The sequence below is a fragment of the Jaculus jaculus genome, chromosome 15, assembly GCF_020740685.1.
Source record: "Jaculus jaculus isolate mJacJac1 chromosome 15, mJacJac1.mat.Y.cur, whole genome shotgun sequence".
In the NCBI taxonomy this organism is placed as follows: Eukaryota; Metazoa; Chordata; class Mammalia; order Rodentia; family Dipodidae; genus Jaculus; species Jaculus jaculus.
Window position 1 is genome coordinate 42,938,056 of NC_059116.1, and position 22,754 is coordinate 42,960,809.

The 22,754-nt window shown below is 39.5% G+C and overlaps 1 pseudogene; it reads left to right on the plus strand.

Moving 5' to 3' along the window:
• Nucleotides 1-678: 678 nt before the first annotated feature.
• LOC101608442 overlaps nt 679-22,754 on the plus strand; it is a 35,589-nt pseudogene continuing 13,513 nt past the window's right edge.

Below are 22,754 nucleotides of genomic sequence, written 5' to 3' on the forward strand. Positions count from 1 at the left end.
CTCAAACACTGAAGGTTCAATCCCCAACACAACTGTGTTCTGAGGTGACTGGATCATGATGATCATTGACTGAAACCTCTGAAAATATGAGTGAAACCTTTCATCCTTTAAATTTACCTTTTTCAAGTATTTTGTTATACCTACAAAAATATGAACAACACATAAAATTGGTAATAAGAAGTAAGGTAATTTTGTGATGATAATTGTGATTATGTCTTTTGATTTAAGACCTTTGGAACTGGTTTGATGATTGAATTTGGAAACACTTGGAGAAGCCTCTAGAAAAATCTCAGAAAGCTATGTGAGTATTATAATGGGTGTGGTACTTGGAATGTTTGTCCCCCACAGACTCAGCCAGCTGGCTGGAGGAGGTGTCACTGGGGTCCAGCCCCAAGATGTGTTTGGGGGACATCTCTGATTTCTAGTCCAAAGGTGTGCAGAGCAGTTTGAGCTCTACCTGGCATCCTGCTTACTGCAGGTTCATGCTTGCTGCTTTTCTGTGTCATTGCTGTGGCTGATGTTTTGCTTGCTGCAGTTTTTCTTTCTGCTTGGATATAAGGAAATAGCTTCTTCTCCCATTTGCTGACCATTTCCCCTGACCTGGAAGACTGAAATGAATCCCTTCCTTCTCTAAACTGTGTCTGGTTTAGTTTTAATCTCAGCAATGTGCCTACAACAATGGGCTTTACTACTGATATCGCTGTAGATGTGGTGGTGCATGCTCATGGGTATATGCACACACCAAGGCTGCACTCACAGCATGTCTTTCAGGTGGAAATTAGAACTCTGTTCGACCAGTGGCTGTTAATGTTACATTCTGGTAAAGACCTACTTTATACTAGGTCTATCCCCTGAAGTTTGTCAAAAGCTTCTTTACCCAACAGAGGACATCTTAAGGAAGAGCAGCATTCAGGCTGAGATATGGATGTTTCCAGTGACAGAAACCTGATAAAAAGTGCCTCTATTTGTTAGTACTCAAATTTTGAATATATATCCAACATTCACACAATTTGGTGTACATTTTTATCTCTTGATACCAAGAAAATTGCACAGAGTTAATGTTACATACTGTGTCTTATAGATCTTTGTTCCCCCTTACTTCTTCATATACTATAGTTGAAATGCTAAAGACATTTAAAACATACTGACTGACTTATTAATTCATATCATTAATCAGACTTCTAGGGGTTGACTGATTTTATGTGGAATTCTGTGACCATAAGTCCTGTGATTATCATTCCTGCACTTTACAGTGAAGTGCCAATGTTCCATCACATAATTCTTCCAGTGCACTTCTGGATGCCAAAGTGTTAAATCCAGGCCAAAACTATGGGATTTTGAAGGCAGTTTTGATCATATTTTAGCATTTCTAAAATAATATTATAGAAGTCTGTTAATTCACCTATTATTTTGCCCATTCTCTAATTTATCAGGCAATTAGTTTTTCCTGTTTTGTGCTATGTTATTGCTGGCTTGATTCATAGTGGGGGTTGAAGCTTGTGTTGGAAAGAAAATGATTAGTATTCTAATGAAACTTAGGGTCTAGGGCTACAGGCTGGCACATCATATATATATATATATATATATATATATATATATATATATATATATCACCATTCTATATGGGATGGGTGCCACATGCAGACAAGAGAAATGAATGAGAGGATGGGAAGTGACCAATGGACCCTCTGAGGAGGATTCACTTATGCTGAGACACTAAGAACAAAAGATGCAACTAGTGATACCAAGAGAAACCAATGCTTGAATTTAAGAATGTAAAAGAGGAAAGGCAGGTGGGTCCAAGCCTTGGTTATGAAGGGTGTGTTACTACAACACGAGCTTGTCTAAACCAATAGGAATTGCAGCATGCATCTTATTGGGGTTTGCATGTGAAATTCCCCCACAGACAGATGAGTTTAAGAATTTAGTTGCTCAAATACTGATGGAACTGTTTGGGAGTATGGAAAAGCCTATAGAAGGTGGGGCCTCGCTGGAGGAAGTGGGCCACAAATGTAGCCTAGACTAGTACCTGTTCACTTTGTGCTTCCTAACTGAAGACAAAAAGTGATGAGCCACCTCCCACCTGTCACCATGGCCTCTTGTGTCACGATGAACTCTGTCACAGAATGAGCACTGCCTCCCATAAGTAGTTTCATGTTGGGTATTTGATCACAACAATGAGAAAAGTAAACATGCATATCTCTTTCCTGACATGAGGAGGCATTTTCAAATCAAGAACAGACTCAATAGAAAGTTCTACGCAGGGAAATGAGATGATTGGGTTTATACTTTTGAATGATGTCCTTGGCTTCTATTTCCGTGTGATTATTTTTTTCTAAATTGCATTATATGAACTAATGGAAAATTCAATTTAGAGAAATTTTCTTTAAAGCTAGATTTGTTAATATAATCTTGGAAAAAAGTCAGAGAATCTTATCAAAGACATTTAGCAAACTCATAGCAGCCCGTATTCCAGATGTATGATCTGCAATTTACATCTGTATTCTATGCATGCCAATATTTGATGTTACATGCCACAAACCCTGTGGGCCTTAAAAATGAGGAAGTTTGAATGAGATAATTTCCAAGATCTCTTTCAGCTCTAATATTTTATGACCATGAAATTAGTGCATTAGAAACTGATTAAAATCTAAGACACTATGAAATAACCCTGCTCTGCAGTCCTGAGAGTGAAATGAATCCGTTTTGCTTCTATTCCTCATGAGCAACATGTGTGCTGCACTTTATAGCCAGTGCAGGGCGCACCCACTGTGCCTTTTGAAATCATATAACACCACGAAGTAGGCATTCACATTATTTCCAGTTTTACCAAGGAGAAATTTAATGTTTGGTGTAATTTAAACCATAAAGAAGATAATCAACTAGCTAGTGATAGAGCAAGGTGAGTCTGGAAATTTTCTGTATGGACAACTCGAGAACATTATATTTTATATTTTCACTGTGGCTTCTCATGGCTATTTTGTCTTATTTAGAAATTAACCTTCAACTTCTTTAGCAGTTGCACCCACTTTATTCCTTTTCTTTCTTTTTAATAATTATCCACAGGAATCGGTAGATGAGCGTTATAGACCTTTCTTAAACAGATCAAAATATAAATTGTAATGATAGGTTCATTAACTCCATGTTAATCAAGGTTGAATATATGTTTTTACTCTTAATGTAAAAGCCATTGAGGAAATTAGGTAACTGCCAAGTTTTTATTGTTTTGTATGTAAGCAGTTAACCTTTGAGCATAGGAAAATATGCATATGCTCCTTTGATGCTCTATTTTACCTTGCCAGGCCCTGTTGTTTCTACCTGCTCAGATGTTTGAGCACACTTCCACCACCTTTGTCATATTTGTATGAATGAGTGTGAGAAAGACTCTGCAAATGCTGGAGGAGTATGAAAAGTTTGCACATACATCCCTTTCACCCTTCTTTATCATTTCTTTATAGGTGTGCTTTTGCTTTCCAAATTACATTACATTTCTTGGCTGTTCTTTGCCTATGCAAGTGTTGTGGGTTATTCATTGTATAAACTGAAAAAATATTTTTATCATGTAGATTACATAGATCATTATGCATCTATTAAAGTAAAGCTTTCAGAAAGCTCTTCAGAAATTGAACAGCCTCACATAAAATCTTACAAAGATTGGATTCCAATTCTTTTAAATTCACCAGATGAGTTCAACAGTAGAAATGTTTCAAATGTTCTGTTGAAATGCCTCACTTTTGACAGCCCTTTCTTGAACTTCAGCAGCCTCTTCCCCTCCCTCTCCCTCCTCTTCTTTCGTGTGAGACTGTGGCATGTTTGAAATTCCTGAGCCCACCACACGTGTGCTGTCTTTATACATGCACTCATGTCTCCCGAGGAAAGATTTCAACCTCATGGCAAAACTGAAGAAAGCATGTCAGGATGCTGTCGGAGAGAGAATCTTCTTTTCTACAACTGTTTTTGGATGCCAGCCAAAATTTCTCTTTCTGGCTTTTACACTTGACACTGTCTCCCCATGGAGCAGAAGGGATATTTTAGCAACTGGAAGATTTTAACAGTGCCCCTCAATGCCAGCATGGACAGACCAGAATTCAGAGAACCGACTCTACCTTACTGTCGATATTAAATGAGCATGCCATTTTAAGACAAAGCAGGGCAACTTTTCTTTTGAGACTATCTGGGGAGATTTTTTTTTTATTTTATAAAGGATTTTATATAAGACATCAAATAGTTATGGTGAACGTAACTGTGCTTTTTATAACACAGGAAAGGTTAAGAGCAGAAATTTTTATAGACACTGTAAGAACTTTCAAGGGACTAAAAAGCTTAGGGGACTCTGAGGAGATTTCACCTTCAAGAAGAGGATCCAAGTTCACCCGAGGAATCAACAAGTTACAAGGTTTGAGAAAGCCTGCTGGGTCCCTGGTGCTAGCTAAGTGCTCCCTCTGAAATCTGTTTGCACCTAATTGAAAGAGGATTGTTTCCTGTGAGGAAGTTTTGTAATAACATCTAGCAGGGTAGTGCGTGTGAATGGTCAAACAGTACAGTTTGGAGTTTGTATTTGCTGAAAATAACAGTTTTCTTTTGGTTTTTGAAGTTCTTAGAGTCAGAGGGAACTATGTCCGTATCAGAATAGAGATGGTGGTTTGAAGAATAATTCACCCCTTCAGTTGAGTTTTTTGAGATATCTACATACATATATATGTCGTGTGTGTGTGTAACTATTTTTTTACATAGGTTATAGTTTTGTAGTCTCTCATCCCAGGCCCCTACTTCCCTGCATGCTGGCCTCAGTAGGATCCTTGGTGTTTAGTGTGGAGTAATTAAGACCTCTGTTAGTTTTGGGGGGGTCAGTATCTCAGAATATTTCTACCAACCCTGTTGCTCTTACAATCTTCCCTTCAAAACAATCTGTGAGCCTTGGATGTGTTAGCAGCTTGTTTTTGGTATTATATTCTCTGTAGCCTCTGTATTTCTGTTACAATATGTTTCAGTTTACCTCCTTGTTTGTTGCTATTTCCCTGGAGGTGGTTTTCACTCTAGCATTGGGAGCAACCTTGCTCATTCCTCTGTATTTCTCCTGGACCTCAGTAAATGTGGTTGAGGTAGCACATCTTTTGATGAGCAGTTGGCTCTTCATTTTTTTCTTGAATTGGTGGCTCCTGGATTCTCTGCTATCTGTAAAAAAAAAGCAGAATCTACAACCAAGGATGAGAGCAGCTTTGATTAAGAGGGAGGGAGTATGATTATAATTTTGAGAGACATTTTGATGAGTATACTCACTCAACATGTTCAAAGAAGAATGGGGGTTGTGACTTTCCGGTCTATTGGGATCTGGCTTGCTTCCCAGCACTGGTTGTGAACTCTCTTCCATTAAGCTAGCTTTATGTCCAATGGGAGGGCAGTTGGTTACCCACATGGGTTGTGTGCTACCGTTCTAAAATGTGTGCATCTTGTCTGTCTGGTGGGTTGTGCTGTTTGTAGGGTCAGCCCCCTGCTTATTTGTGCTGTTGATGACCATTACCACATAGTAGCTCCCACAGCACTTTCCAGCGCCATGAGGGCTTATCAAGAAGACTGGATTAGGTTCCTCGTGGTTCCCACATGGTCTTTCAGTGTCCTGAGATGGCATCCTGTGGCATCCTGAGCAATCAGGTCTTACCTTTTAGCTCTGTTCAATAACCAGGTGCTCGGCAAAGGCCTACATTATTGTGGGAACCTCACAAATCTCCTTGGTCAACTGTTCACTGTGAGGGTAGTAGCCCAGTTACCGTCCTGAGATTTACAAGCCAGAACCTATGATTTTAGGATCAAGCTCTCTCTACCTTTTACTGAGAATATCAGTCAGGTCTTTCCAACTCCCTTCACTGGGGTTATATCTAATACACGGGTATTACAAAAAGAGGTTCCTAATGTACTAAATACTTTAGTCTTTACACTTATGTAGCTCTCATCTCAAGGCTCTCTTCTCCCAGCCCCTCACCCTCCAGCCCACCAATATTCTTTCCCTCTATAAGTTTGTCTGTTACCCCCTACCCTTTCCCCACCCTGTTTCCATTTCATCCTGGTCTCATTCTAATTATACACTCATGTTCCTAATGCTTACTGCTTTATGCTTTTCTCTTCAGCTGGCCCATTTTAGGAGCCACATATGAGAGAAAACATGCAGTGTTGACTTTCTTAGACTGTGAGACCTCACCTAGGATATTTTCTAAGTTCATCCACTTTCCTTCACATTTTACTTTTTCTTATTACTGAACAGAATTATATTGTATATATGAACCACATCTTCATTACCTGTTCATCTGGTGATGAACATCTGGGTTGATTCCAAGTCCTAGCTATTGTGAATAGATCAGCAATTAATATGTTTAAGCAAGTATCTCTCAAGAAAAGAATGGACTCTTTGGAGTAAATGCCTGAGTGGAATAGCTGCGTCACATGGTAGGTATATTTTCTTCTTTTTCAGGAGTCTCCATACTGCTTTCTACAATGGGTGTACAAGTTTGTATTCCCACCACAGTGAATAAGGATTCCACTTTCCACAAATCCTCAACATTTTTGTCATTTAATTTTTTGATGATTACCATCCTGACTGGAGTAAGGTGGAATCTCAAAGTTGTTTTAATTTAAATTTCTCTGATGATTTGGGATATTTAATATTTCTTTAAGTGAGTAGTGGCATTTGTATTTCTTTCTGTAAGAATTCTCTGTTCAGTTCTTTGGCCCACTTTTTGAGTGAATTGTTTGAATTTTTAAGAGAATATTTAATTAATTAATTTAAGGGAGAGAGAGCGAGATAGAGAGACAGATAGAAAATTGGTTGCCAGGGCCTTCAGCCACTGCAAATGAATTCCAGATGCATGTGCCACCTTGTGCATCTCACTTATGTGGGTACTGGAGAATCAAGCCTGGGTCCTTGGGCTTCACAGGCAAGCACCTTAACCACTAAGCCATCTCTCTAGCCCCAGATTGTTTGATTTATTTTTATTTTTACTATTTAGTGTTTTGTGTTCTTTGTAGATTCTAGATATTGGGCCTCTGTCGGAGGTGTAGCTAAAAGATTTTTCTCTCATTCTTTGAGTTATCTGTTGGCTCTATTTATAGTATGCCAGTCTGTACAAATACTTTTTTTTTTTAATCCTTTCATTTGAGAGAGGTAGAGAGAGGCAGAAAGAAAGAGAGAGAGAGAGAGAGAGAGAGAGAGAGAGAGAGAGAGAGAGAGAGAGCAGACATGCCAGTGCCTCTAGCCACTGGAAACAAACTCCAGACACATATGCCACATCATACATCTGACTTATGTATGTATTAGGGAATCAATTCTGGATCCTTTGGTTCCACATGCAAGCATCTTAGCCACTAAGCTGTATAAAAGCTTTTAGTTTCATGAGATCCCGGGGATTGAGTGTTTGTTTAGTTTCCTGAGCTAAGTCTTATTTTAAGAAGTCTTTTCCCACTCCTAAATCTTGTATACTCCCTGGTTTTCCTTCCAGTTATTTAAGAGATTTAAGTCTCATATAAAGGCCCTTAATCCATTTGGATTAAAAAAAAATTTGTTTATTTATTTGAGAGAGACAGAGAGAGAGAGAAAGAGGCAGATAGAGAGATAGAATGGGCGCACCAGGGCTTCCAGGCACTGAAAACAAACTCCAGATGTGTGTGCCCCCTTGTGCATCTGGCTAACGTGGGTTCTGGGGAATTGAGCCTTGAACCAGGGTCCTTAGGCTTCACAGGCAAGCGCTTAACCCCTAAGCCATCTCTCCAGCCCTGGAATTTATTTTTAATGCAGAATGAGAGAAGTGGATTTAGATTCATCTCTCTACCTATGTGTGTCTAATCTATCCATTAATCAGCACAATTTGCTGAAAATGGAATCTTTTCTCCAGTGTGCTTTATTCACTCCTTTGTCAAAGATCAGGTGGCTACAGTAACTTGAACTAAGGCCTGGGTCTTCTATTCTGTTCCATTGATCTACATATCTATTTTTATGCAAGTACTATTCTGCTATTATTACTATGGCTTTGTAGTATAACTTCAACTTAAGTATGGTGAAACCCCCAGTAGTGTTTCTTCAGCTGAGGACAGTTTTGTGTATCTGAAGCCTTCTGTTGTCTCAACATTTTGAGAGACTATTTTTTTTTTCTATTTCTATGAAGAATGATGCTGGAATTTATATTGGTATTGTGTTGAGTCTGTGTATTGTTTTGTTAGAATGACATTTTTATATTAATGCTATCAATCCATGAACATGGGGGGTCTTTCCATCTTCTTGCACACTCCGCAATTTTTTTCTTCATTGTTTTTATGTTTCCATTGCATGCATTTTGCTTCTTTCATTAATGATATTCTAAGATGTTTGATTTTTTTTTGTGTGTGTGGGTATTGAAAACAGGATAACCTTGCTGGTCTCTTTCTCTGTATGTTTATCACTGGTGAAGAGAAACGCTACTCATTTTTGTGTGTTTATTTTGTATCCTGCCATACAACTGAAAGCATCTGTCCTCTGCAGAAGTTTCTGGGTGGAAATTTTGGTCATTAATGTACATGTATGTATGCCATTTGCCAATAGGGCTACTTTAACTTTCTTCTTTCTAATTTGTGTCCCTTTTCTTTATTTATCCTGTCTTGTTTTTGGGGATAGAACTTCTAGTACTGTTTTGAAAAGCGGTGGTGACAGTGAGCACCTCTGTCTAGTCCCAGTCTCCATAGTAACTCATAAATAGCTGTAATTACATGCTTCCAACCCTAGTCTCTGTATTATGTTGAAGGAATTTTCTGTATCTATTAAAATTATGATGTGCTTTTGTGACTAAGTTTATTTATGTGCTGGATTATGTTTATTAGTTTCTGTATGTTGAACTATCCCTGCATTCCTGGAATGAAATCTGCTTGATCAAGATGGATACTGATTTTCATGTCCTGTTGAATTCTGATTGCAAGGATTTTATTGAGGATTTTGGCATCCAAGTTTATCAGGGGTTAATACTTCACATTTTCCTTTCTTGTGTCTTTATCTGGGATTTTATTAGAGTAATGTTTGCTTTATAGAAGGAGTATACAAGCATTCCCTCTTTCTAATTTGAGAAAAAGTGCTTTAAGTTCTTCAGTGATTGGTATAATTCAGTTGAAAACCCATAAGGTCATGGACTTTCTACTGCTGAGAGTTTTAAAATTACATTTTCAATCTCATTGTATGTAATAGGTTTTTAAGAAATTTAATCTGTTCTGGAATTATTTTTGGTAGGTGGTATGTGACTAGTAATTCATCCATTTCTACCAGATTATGCAATTTCTTGAATCAAGGATTTGGAAATATGTCTTGATGATTTTTCCAACTTCCTTGGTGTTACTAGTGACCACTCCTTTTATTTTATTTTGTAACACTATATTATAATTCAGTTTTCAGTTGATTTAAATTCTGGTTGTTTTGCTTGGTCATTACATTTATCAACTTTTGTCTTGTTTCATTTTGAACATGATTGTTAGAATTTTTTTTAATTTTTGCTATGAACTTGTAAAAATAGATTTGTGTTATTTTACTGCTTCTTTTTATTTTGGCTGGTAATATATTAAATTTCAGAACTATCTTATTTTGGTAAAAGCATAGTGACTATTTATGGCATTCCAAAATGACATTTTTGGATAGACTTTGTGCTTGGAGAAATCTGATATTGACAGATGCATTCCTATTTATTTTTGTTCTATTATTTAAAGGAAAGGATTAACATTTCTCTTATATGTAGAGTTTTCCTATTTCACTTTCTCACAGAAAGTTATAAAAATAATTAATCATTTTGCCAGTAAATGTATGATTCTAATTTTAATCTTTGGAAAATTATCTTCTGGATATTGCATAGCTATTACAGTCATAAATTCATAGCAGCTGTGGTTTCCTGCATCTATGAGGGAAAGGTATATGAGTCCCCATGCCTCCTAGAGTATCTAATGGCACCAAATGATTGTTGAGAGAGGGAAGTGAGATTCATCAGTGATGTAGCCACTGGTGATTACCCCATTCCATGGTAAATAGCCTTTCACTCACGATGATGCTTGAAACCTTAAGTTAACTAAATTTGTTTTTTTTTTTTAAAGGTATTAAAGTAAGATGAGGATTATTGGGGAAGATGATGGGATTTGGAATAAGACCAAAGCAAATCACATAGATACATGAAAATATTAAAAGTGGAAAAAATAAAATAAAAAAAATTCTCAAGTTCTTACTATGATTTTGTCTGTGCAGCTTTTCAAAAGGTTCATTTATTTTTATTCATTTGTTATTAAAGACACACAAAGAGAAACAGAGAAAGAGAGAGAAAGAACAAGAAAGAGACAGCAAGAGGAGAATGGATGCACTAAGTCCTCTAGCCACTGCAAACAAACTCAAGACACATGGGCCCCTATGTGTATGTGGCTTATGTGGGATCTGGAGAATCGAACCTGGGTCCTTAGGCTTCACAGGTATGTGCCTTAACTGCTAAGATATCTCTCGAGCACATTGTCTATGCAGTTTTGATCTTGTGTCCCAGAAATAAATATTTGTGAAACAAAATACTTAACAACCATTGCTGGGCATGGTGGCACACACCTTTAATCCCAGCACTCGGGAGGCAGAGGCAAGAAGATTGCCGTGAGTTCAAGGCCACCCTGAGACTACAGAGTTAATTCCAGGTTCCAGGTCAGCCTGGACCAGAGTGAGACCCTACCTCGAAAAACCAAAAAAAAAAAAAAAAAGGACAAAAGAACTTAACAGCCAAAAGTACTGAAATGGCCAATAGTTCTACAGTGCTACTTATCAGAGACCAAGAGACCTTCAGGACTCCACAGTCCAGTGTAAATGAATGGCCCAGGGATTGTGTTGCTGCTCATTTATCACCCAAAGCTCTTGAACTATCTGGCTATTTTACTCACTGTTATTCTGAGGTATATGGAAACTGCATATCACAGAAAAATCTGTTCCCAAAACATCTTTCTTAAACCAACTCTTCTATGCCAAACTTTTTTCTGTGTGTGATCTCTGTTCTTGTGAATGTTATTTGCCCCTGCTCAATATACTTGAGACATTCAAAGTAATCCTCATGTCCTGGGTTAGTCTTATCTTTTATTAACCAATAAGACCAGTAATAGGAGAAATACTGTTTCATATATGTACTCATTGTAGCTCACTTTTTTTTTTTTTTTTTTTTTTTTGTAAAACATTGTACTCATTAGTTCCATGTGGCTTCTGAGAATGTGAATGTGGCTAATCTAAGGTGAGATGTATTTTAAGTATAAAATACATTATGCATTTATTTAACATGTTAATATAACCTCATTAAATTTTTATTTTATTTATATCTTAAAATGAGGATATTTTGGATATGTGAAGGTTAATAAAAATGCACTTTCAAAATTAGTGTTATTGGTTTTATTTTACTTTTAATGTGCCTACTGAAAAACTTAAAACTGCATATGTGACTCACATTTTTGGATTGTATTACATATCTTTTTTTATTTTTGGATAACACTGTGTATAAATTTTATAATGTTCATTTTTAGTACCATGACTGTATTCTTCCAATTAAAATAACATCTTTCCATATTCTGAAAACAGGTTGGCTAACAGTTTTCAGCAGCCATATATTGGTATATGTCCTAAATCTTCATGAATTGGCACACAGAATCAACTTTGTTTTCTAAAACATATTCTTTTTTTAAAAGATTTTTTTGTTTATTTTATTTATTTATTTGAAAGTGACAGACAGAGAGAGAAAGAGGGAGAGAGAGAGAGAGAGAGAGAGAGAGAGAGAGAGAGAGAGAGAGAGAGAATGGGCATGCTAGGGCTTCCAGCCACTGCAAGCGAACTCCAGATGTGTGTGCCCCCTTGTGCATCTGGGTAACTTGGGTCCTGGGGAACTGAGCCTTGAACTGGGGTCCTTAGGCTTCACAGGCAAGCGCTTAACTGCTAAGCCATCTCTCCATCCCTAAAACATATTCTTAATGCTGATCTCTGTTGTATTGGTTAAACAAAGTGGCCATTAAACGCTACTTCTCTCTATCTCTAACAAAGTGCTTTTCTATGGTGTGTGTGTGTGTGTGTGTGTGTGTGCGCGCATTCTTTCAACAGGGAAAATAATAGCTTTAAGACCCTTTCAATTGGGTGTCAAGCAGTTATGCCCAAATATTGATTTCTGTACTGGACATCTCCTCTGAGCAAAGTCTATTCTCTTTTCTTATGCATTTCTGAGTGAATATGCCATGTTCATTGAGGCCAGTGAGTTTTGATACCAGACACAATACCTTTGATCTTTGTAGCCATTACAGAAATTATTTGCTTTGTCTTAGCCTCAGTCACTCCTTCTCTAGTATGGGAAAATCATAATGTCATTAACAACTTCTACCACTCTCATTACTAGATCTTTGCCTTCTCCTGTGTTCCTTTAGTATTAGGTATTTAAGTCCTCTTAGCAAAGACGAGCAGTCAGCAAGCAGGAATTACATAGATGATGTGGGTGGTGGGGATGGCAATGGTGTGGCTGGCTGAGCATGAATGCTCTAATGCCTGTTAAACTGGGACCCAATTCCAAATGGAACTGTCAGAATTTCACATATTTTTATGCAATAGATTACAGAAAATAACAATTCAGCATGCCAGGCTTGGCATCAGGATGCCTTCAGCCCTGAGGGTGATGCAATCCTTTTAGGAGGTATGAGGAGTGAATTTGCCTTAAGCTTCCTTCTTGAAAGAGGCCAAGAATTTTCAAAGCTTTAATTTTTTGCCAAATAGAGAAAAGATGTGATAAGTTCCTTCCATACTGCATAGAAAAAAGAATTTTAGCAAGACATTTGATGAATTATCATAAATGTGAGACCAATAACTGCCTTAAACAAGAATGGCCTTCTCTCTGCCAAAGACGCAATGTGTGAGGGCCGATTGCAGGCAGCTGGTTGAGGACTGTCGTGGCAGACAGCCATCTTGGAATGAGGAAGTAAGTAATGACGGATGAATGTTAAAGTATTCTGACTGTGGGGATGGGACAACACCCCAGAAGGTTGAATATTCTTCTGGCTCAACTGAAGCTCAGTGCTTTTGAATTTTTCCAAGTTTGTCTGGAAATATTTGAGTTGACCACTCTGGGCTATTTATCACTTCCTATCTATCAAGTTATAGAAAGCAGGCAAACTGAAAAGTAAGGAGGGGGTAGAAGAGAAGCAAGGATTTGTTTTTCTTGGATTGAATAGAAAACTATTTGATTTTTGAGTGCTGAAGATATTCCTACTGATTAATACTAAAGAAGTGGATAGGCAAGTGAGATTTCTGTTTTCTTATGTTGGTGCATTTATATTCTTTCTTTCTGTTTTAGCTCTAACTTTTTCTGATCAAATCCAATATCAAGTCTAAAGTTTAAGGGATTTACACAAGAAGAGAACCCATCTATGCTACTTAAAGGGTTGTATGCATATGAAATCTACAGTGCAGAAATTACGGAATTTTATATAAAGGTGAAAATCTGAAGTCGGGGGCTAGATTATGCTCCAAAACAGTCCCTGATATTTTAAATTAGTGAATAGTGAATTCCAAAGTTTAAAACATGTTAAACTTTGATATACATGCATACACATGTTCCCTAGTGTCAGTCGTATGTATAAAATGTGCTATACAATAACTACTTTGTCTTGAATTGAGCATCATTGAAGACAGCTTACTTTTTCTAATGTTGTTCTCTGCTACTCTTTCAGAAATCATGCTTCAATTATGTAGAATGAGGTATGAAGCAGCAGAATAGGATAGGACACCTATGCCCTCTATTAGCTGGGTAGTGGTGAGTCTCTTTTACATACCCTATAATATGGTGAAAATAACTGATCTGGCTGGGAAGCCTGAGTTCAAACAATTCATTGGATACACTATGCCTATCATATGGTAAGAGTTCAAAACTGGTAGTTTATAGAAATGTTCACACTGATTAATTGTCAACAGCTCTGACTAGGACCACTGAGCCCTGCCAGTCATTCACCATATGTGGATGGATGCATCTGATTCCCTTATCCTCCTGTGTTGCTGAGCCTGAGTTCAGCCATGTGAAAAGGAAGATAGAGAGAGGGCATCAGCAAAAAATTTCTTGTGAGACCTGACCTTCCTTGTGAGACCTGACTTAAGCAAGTCATAGAAGAACTGAACAAAGATACTGGTCTCCATCTGCCAGACCTTATATCAGTGACTTAACTTCTACATGGTCATCTTGACCATGTCAGAAAGATGGTTCAGTGAGAAAAGAGCTTGCTGTACAAGCATAAGGACCTGAGTTTAGATCTCCAGCACCAATGTAAACTGCTGGGTATTACTGGTACACTTGTAATCCCAGTGCTGGGGAGACAGGCAGGTGGGTCACTGGGGATTGATAGCTTGCATGTCTAGTAAGTTAGTGAGCTTTTGGTTCAATGAGAGTTTCTGTCTCAAAGAATAAGATGGAAAGTGTTTGAGGAAAACATCTAATATCTGGTCTCTACATGCATGTGACTTCTCAACACAAACCTACACACATATAGGCCCACATGCATTACAACAAACACACACACAATGCACATGTAAAAACAAAGAGGTAAGATTTTTCTTTTTTACTATGTCTGGTATGGAACATCCTGGGAACATTCCACACTTCCCTTCTGGTAGCCCACTCCCATCAGTAAGACCTGCCCAACTTTAGTTACCTGGAATAAACATATTTATTTGCCCTTCCACCAAATTTGTTGGCAAGTAAAATGTGAGACTTTGATTGTCCCCTTAGTAGGCATGAACATTTTGCATTTAATAACAGATGCTCTCTAGAGAAGAAGTCCAAAATATATCAGTGTCTCAGGGAACTGAGACAGATTGTCTTTGCAAACTTGCTGGCTTGAAAGAGTCTTTACAATATTCACTGTCCCATTCACTGAAGTCATCCCACTCAATATATATGGAACCTACTGATGGACTGGTAGCAAGGAATAATCTTTATAGTGATGGTTCCATAGAAATTCTGAAGGACAGTAAGAAATGTATAAATAGGGCTGGAGAGATGGCTTAGTGGTTAAGCGCTTGCCTGTGAAGCCTAAGGACCCCGGTTCGAGGCTCGGTTCCCCAGGTCCCACGTTAGCCAGATGCACAAGGGGGCACACGTGTCTGGAGTTCGTTTGCAGAGGCTGGAAGCCCTGGCGCGCCCATTCTCTCTCTCTCTCCCTCTATCTGTCTTTCTCTCTGTGTCTGTCGCTCTCACATAAATAAAAAATTAAAAAAAAAGAATGACCATAGAGTTCTAGACACCACAAAGCCATATAAACAATAAAATGAAAATATTAAAAAAAGAAATGTATAAATAAAAGCAGATATGGACCCTATATTACAAGAAAATCAGAAATCTTTAAATAGGTACATAACACATGCTTGAGAGTATTTTGGTGTAATAAAATATGACAATTCAAACATGTGTGACAAAGGGACAGTCTAAGAGTTTCCGTGTGTGCTTGTCACTCTTTAGAGACATTTTCATGTTATATTGCAGGGACAAATAGAGTACAAAAAATATGCACATGGAAAAGCTTGGCTCAGGCAGTGAGCATCTTGAATACACATGATTGGTGAAATGAGATATTGTATAACATTGATAGTCATGTTACCATGAGAGAGATAGGGCATGTAGTGAAGTTAGGGAGGAGGCTGACACAAAGACAAACTGTAAGGTCTAGGGTTGGAATTTCAGATAAACTGAAGCATTTTTCAGTGACCTATCATCTGTCTATTCATCCTTCCATCTATCCTCTATCCATCAATCTATCTATGTAATTATTATGAAATATATAGTTTTATTTCCATCAAAACCTGAGTGTAAGCATGTCAAATAATTAAACTTTTATTTTTATATTTTTTCATTGACAGCCTTTGTACATACACACAATGTACCCTGATAATAATGTCCTCTCACAACCTTCCTTTGGCCCACTTCCCTATCCACCTTCAACTGTAGGACCTGTCTTTTATCACTCCTCCATCACTCATGGCAACATGTTAAGATACCCAATATTATGTAGATGGCATGCATGTAATGACTGCTGCTGTGAGGTCATGAAGATACCAGCCATGTTGTGTCTAGAAGACAACTTTCCATAGCACTCCCCCCCCTTCATTTTTTAGCTCTCACATATTTTACTCCATCTTTTCTGCAATAGTCGCTGAGACTTTGTAATTGTGATAGAGATGTTTCATTTACTGCTGATCACTTAACTATCACTTCTTCCTTGCACTTTGATGAGTTTTGAGTCTCTCTAACCAAAATAAAAGCAGCACTATTATATGAAGTGAATGTTGGGCCTTGAGAGGCCTGGATGCAAGGCCTAGTGGAACTTCCTGAGCCTAACTAAAGTTTGGCAACCTGTCTCTGGCCAGCTATGACTCAGCAGGGTGCCAAATTGCCTCTGGCCTGCTACTTCTGCAAAAATGTTAGAGTTCCCATGCGCGCTTCTTAGAACCAATCATTTCAAAAGTCGTGATATGCTATTGGCCCTTATACCTCATACCTTTCCTGAGATCCCTGACTTCATTCTCAACACTACATAAGCATCTGCCTGTTACAATAAAGTGAGATCCTGCTTCAACAAATCTCCTGACTCAGTGTGTTTCTCTCTGGTGACTAGGAGGGGGTCTGGGTAGTTGACACTCACCATCCCGCTCAGCCCCAAGGAGAGACCAGCGGGAGTGGCTCTCCTACAGCCCTACCTGCCAGAGGAGCCAGCAGATTGGCACCCAACATGGGGCATATCTCTTACAGAAGTACGCTGATGGGCTAATTGGTCTGTGGGTGAGTGTACCCTCATAAATTATGGGGAAGTTCTTGTCCAAGCCAATTCCCTCGTGTTTGCCTGGGCCCCTGTATCCATCCCTAGACCTCTTTGGAAGCACTCCTTGGCCCTCTTAGGTTCCTACACCCCCAAGTCCCCCTACAAATCCTTTTCAGACAAATCCTTTTGTCCCTCTGTACCTCCGTCTTACTATGGGGATGGCACATCTGGGGAAGAAACAACCTACCTCTTCACTGTCAATATTAATCCCGGTGGTAATCACCCTGCTGCTTGGTACCCCTGGGAGGCTCATGATCTAAAGGACCTTAAAAAGGCTATGTCGGAGGATGGACCTAATTGTCCCTGGGCGGATACCATCCTCCAGGGTTTGGCTCATCAATCACCCAAGATTAGAAAAATCTTGCTAAAGCTGTTCTTTCTAGCCCCCGTACATAAAATGGTGTGCCTTCTCTCACGATGAGTGCCGTACTAAGGCCGAGCAGAATCAGGCCACTCAGCCCCCAGTCCCAATCACCTTTGGCATGCTCTTGGGCACTGCTGATGCATTTTCCATGGGCCTCCAGCAAGCTGCCATCCCTGATCCATGCCAGGATCAGGTGCGGGCTTTGGGAATGGCTGAATGGAGGAAACTGGAGGAAGGCCCATCTGAGCCCCCCATAGCAGGAATCACACAAAAAGATAGTGAAGTCTTGGCTACCTTCATTGAAAGAGTTGAAAAAAGTCTACAAAGAAAGTTTCCCCCTGGTCCACTGCAAGACCAGTGCATTAAAATGCTGGTCTGGGAAGGCATGATTAGTGACCATAAGTTGGCCTGCACTGGGCTAAAAGATCAGTAAATGGATTATAGTCACCAAAGACATGGGATCCAGCTCCCAGCAGGCGAGGGCCATGGCATCAGCCTTACAAAGTGCTCACCGTGAAGATATATCCGCCCTGGTCTGTGCCCTCCAACAGACCTCAGGGGGAAAGGGGAGATCTTATTTTGGGTGTGGCAAAGAGGATCACTTTAAAAGGGAATGCCCCAATCAGGCAAAAAAATACCCCAATAGCTCCTGTGGCTGCTAACATGCCTTGTACCCCTTGCCCCAGGTGCAAGAAGGGGTTCCACTGGGCCAAGGATTGCAAATCCAAGTTCAGCTTTCAGGGTGAGCCTTTAAACTCCCCCAGGGGCTATCCCCAGCCCCGTTACACACTGAACCATGCCCCTGATTCAGGGACAAACACCAAAAGTGACCTTGGGGCCAACCACACTGTCTCTCTCAAGGAAACAATTTGGCTGATAAAATGGCTTCTATGCCTCAGTGTAATACCAATTAGAAAGGTGGAAGTCCCTCCTTCATGGCAGTTAGTCCCTGGTCTGTCTTTACTTGGTGTGGGCGGACAGTCAATGTCCCGGGCAACGGCCAACTGGCAGCCCTGGACTGATCCTTTTGGTAATAGTGGGGAGGTGCACACTCTGGAGGTGTCTGGCCTAATGTCCAACCTCCTAGGTGAGGATATACTTGGAGAAGTTGAGTCTTATGCCACCACTGAAACTATAGGAAGCAATCCTCGAGGACTCCACCCTAATCATCTTTGGCAAATTTATGTCACACACTATTCTCCATTTGGAAAGCTTAATTATGTTTTTCTTTCAGTTGATACCTTTTCCTGTGCCTGCTGACTGTTGGCACATGCCGGGGAAAAATCTAAACATAGTATTAGCCATATGCTTCAGTGCTTTGCCACCTTTGAATTACATGATCATATCAAAACTGATAATGGTCTCTGCTTTGTTAGCAAGGCTTTTGTGAATTTTCTCCAGACCTGGAGAATCTCATACTCCACAGGCATCCCATGTAACCCTGGGGTCAAGCAATCGTTGAAAGATATAATCAGACTCTCAAGTCTCAATTACAAAAACAAAAGGGGGAATCCTTTGCCCACATGACCAATTAAAAAAGTAATTATTTACCCTAAATATTTTAATTTTTTCTAAAGAAGATAAACAATTATCCCATTTTCAAGAACATTGGTCCTCATCTGTTACCTACAGTTCTAACTGGTAAAATGGCAGGACCCATTGACTAGGGCCTGGAGAACTGCTCCTCACAGCAGGGAGAGGCTTTGGATGTGTCTTCCCTCAAGATTAAAAAAAGACCCATTTGGCTACTAGTGAGAGACCTGAAATACATTTCCCAACAAGAGGACACTGATAATCACTTTTCCAGAGAGTGTCCCACCCCTGAGGACTGTTCCTAAAAGGGTCTTCACCCTGCTAAACCAAACAATTCCCTCCCTTGTGGAAGATTGTTGGCTTTGCCTGTGATCTGGGCCTCCCCAGCTGATTGCAGTAATCACCAATGATACAACTACAGTTGCCCATATGACCCTAAAAAGTTGCTCTGTCACATTCCCCATCCCAGTCCAGCTGCTTCCAATGTCTCCTTCTGGAAAGTGCATTTGGGACCCACCTTCTCCTATTGTTTGCCGAGGTGGGATGGCCTATGACTTTCTGCCTACCAATTGGATGGGCCTTTGTGCTCCTGCCACCTTGATTCCAGATGTGGATATCATTCCTAGAGATGAAGCCCTCCCTATAACCTCTTTTGATTATATTGGAGGGAGACCTAAGAGAGCTGTACAAATGATACCTTTACTTGTTGGATTAGGAATAACTGCAGGCATGGCCACTGGGACAGCCAGGATGGGTATGGCAGTCCATCTCCACAGAAATCTCTCTCTCCAGTTGATCAGGGACATAAAAGCCATGTCCAACACTATCTTTGATCTCCAACAACAGCTAGATTTCCTGGCTGAGGTAGTCCTACAAAACAGGAGGGTACTAGACCTATTAACAGTCAAAAAGGGAGGCATATGCTTGTTTTTACAGGAAAAATGCTGTTTCTATGCCAATAGATCAGGAATTGTTCAGGAAAAGATCAAAAGGCTTCAAGAGGACCTGGAGAGGAGATGGCAGGACCTCCAGGACAATCCACCGTGGATGGGCTTACATGGCTTCTTACATTATCTACTCCCTCTACTTGGGCCCCTCCTTCTCTTTCTCCTCACTTTCAGGCCTATGTAATTAACAAAATTACACAATTCATTCACCAACGGCTAGAGGCAATAAAACTCCATCAGGTTGAGATACATTACACAGGCTGGCAACTCAGGAATTAAGTTCCTCTGATGACCCACTGCCACCTCCTCTGCCCTCCATGTGACGGATGATGGGTAAGATCTCAGGCTGACTGAGACAACCTAAGACAGGTCATGGAGTGGGTTCTCAGCAAGCGAAACACATGGTACCCAGTGACGGGTAAGATTCCCAGAGGGGGACAACCTAAGACAGGAGCCATGGTGACTAATGCTCTTACAAAAACAAAAGGGGGAGATGTTGGGCCTTGAGAGGCCTGGACACGAGGCCTACTGGAACTACCTGAGCCTAGCTAAAGTTTGGCAACTTGTCTCTGGCCAGCTATGACTCAGCAGGGTGCCACATTGCCTCTGGCCTGCTACTTCTGCAAAAAAAGTTAGAGTTCCCATGCACTCTTAGAACCAATCATTTCAAAAGTCACAATATGCTATTGGCTCTTATACCTCATCCTTTCCTGAAATCCCCAAATTTGTTCTCAATGCTATTTAAGCACCTGCCTGTTACAATAAAGTGAGATCCTGCTTCGACAAGTCTCTCAACTCAGTGTATTTCTCTCCGGTTACTAGGAGAGGGTCTGGGTCCTTGACACTCACCATCCCGCTCAGCCCCAAGGAGAGATCAATGGAACCAGCTCTCCTATAGCCCTACCTGCCGGAGGATCGGCAAGTGAATATAAATACTTACAAGGAATTTGCATGGGTATACTCTATCCATTTAGCCAAACAACATTATTCTTTCATTCATTCATTATTTACTTATTATTTGTAGTATCCAAGATTGAATACAGGGCCTTATACATGGTAGACAAGATCTCTGCCACTGAGCCAAATCCTGTCAGCTCTGTATTTCTCTGTTCTTTAGAGACAAGGCCCAATATCTGCCAGTGATCTGCATTGACCTGGTTTCCAGTGGTCCTGAAAGCACTGTGAATTGTCCACCTTAAGCCCTCCTCACATGGTGTTAGTAGTTCTGAGGACACCTGAGTCTGTGAGCCACTTCTCCTGGCTGGGAAGCTGTCTTTTGGGAAAATCAAAACAGCCACAGGGAATCTAAACCAACAAGAGCTTTTAGCTTCTGTGTTTTGGAAGGTGACTGACTCATCTAAGCTCTGCTGGGATATGCTCTGGTTACACGCAGTCAGCTGTGTAAGCTGTCTGTCATTCTTCTTGCCCCTTCCTTTGGACCCAGTTTCATTATTTACATTTTGACATCATACTCACTGGTTCTAAAGACATCTCTTTTTCAAAGTATTGCTCCTCCAAGATATATATTTACCTACTTTATAAAAGCAAATAGTTCAAAAACAAACCAAAAAACAAAACATGCTTAAAAAGTATCAGTCCAGCTCCAATTACTGCTTCCTCACAATAAATTTGTTTGAACTCTTTCAATATTGTCTCTTATCACTCATCTTCATGTTTAGAAACACCATTGTTAGTTCTGTTATTTCCACAGTAAAATTCTATTTCAGTATGCAATAGCCTGTCTCAGGTATAAACCATACTTTTCAAGGTTTCAATCACCTATGGTCAACTATGTTATAAGAAAGTATAAAATTACAGAAACAAAATAAGTTGTCTGCTTTTCAGAGTAAAACTTCTCACCTCCCAGCTACCAATGTCAAGCCTTCCCTCTGTACACATGCCCTTTCTTCAGTCACCTAGTTGAGTCACTTATCTCACTGATTGCTTGTGTTCAGGCTCTTCTTTTAAATCATAATATCCTCAACATATAAGAGGCGTGATGGTGGCTATTCAGATATGCAAAAAGAAAGCATTCTGAAACTGAAAAATGAAAGTTCTAAATATTACAAGAAAAAATGTCATATGCAGAGGTAGTTAAGATCTCTTGCAAAAATAAATTTTTATCCACGAGAAAGTGAATAAGGAGTAATAAATTGGTACTAATTCTGCTGTTGTGCTTTAAATTACAAAGGTTATTACTAGCATTTGATAAGTGCTTGGGTAACAGGGAAGGAATTGAACTTGTGTGTGTGTATAAAAGTCATTTTACAGGAAGGATTCAGCATTATCTATGCCTTGGGCAACCCGTAGGGTCACAGAATATATACACTATTGATAAGGAGAGAAGTCTCTAAGTCTCTTCTGACTTCTCCTTGAGAAAATAAATTTAATTCTTTTGCATGCACAATCCTCTGCCTACACACCTGTCCCATCCATTCAGCTCTCCTTCTACATGGATTACAATGCCCCGATTTTAGATCACTGTGCAGTGTTGCCTCATCCTGACCATGTAACTATACTCATGGATGCGATATATAAAATAATAGTTTTTTTTCTTCAACATTTTCTTTTGCTTTACAATTTGTTTGGGTTTAAAGAGTTACAAATTTTCTTTGTACATATTATTCATATATATTCTCCAAATAAGTTATCACATACATACAAAGTGAGATAGACTTTCACAAGTTTATTACTTATATAAATTTTTGAAATTTTTACTAGTAAAATTTCTGGTGTGTGTATATGTGTTGTGAAAGTGTGTGTGTGTGTGTGTGTGTGTGTGTGCATGTTTGTATATGTGGGGGATACTCATTCATGTGTGTGCATGTCTTTGGAGGTCTGAGATTGATGTCAAGTATCTTTCTATCTTCCTCACTTACTCTGGACCTTCTATTTTAAAGATAGGATCTCACTCTCACTAAGCCTAGAGTATAGCACTAGCTAGCCAGCAAGTTCTAAAGACCCCTCTATTTCCACCTGCCTAGCTCTGGGATTTAAGACATGCTCCATTATGCCCATCTTTCAAATGGGTTCTGAAGATCCAAAGTCAGGTCTTCATGTTT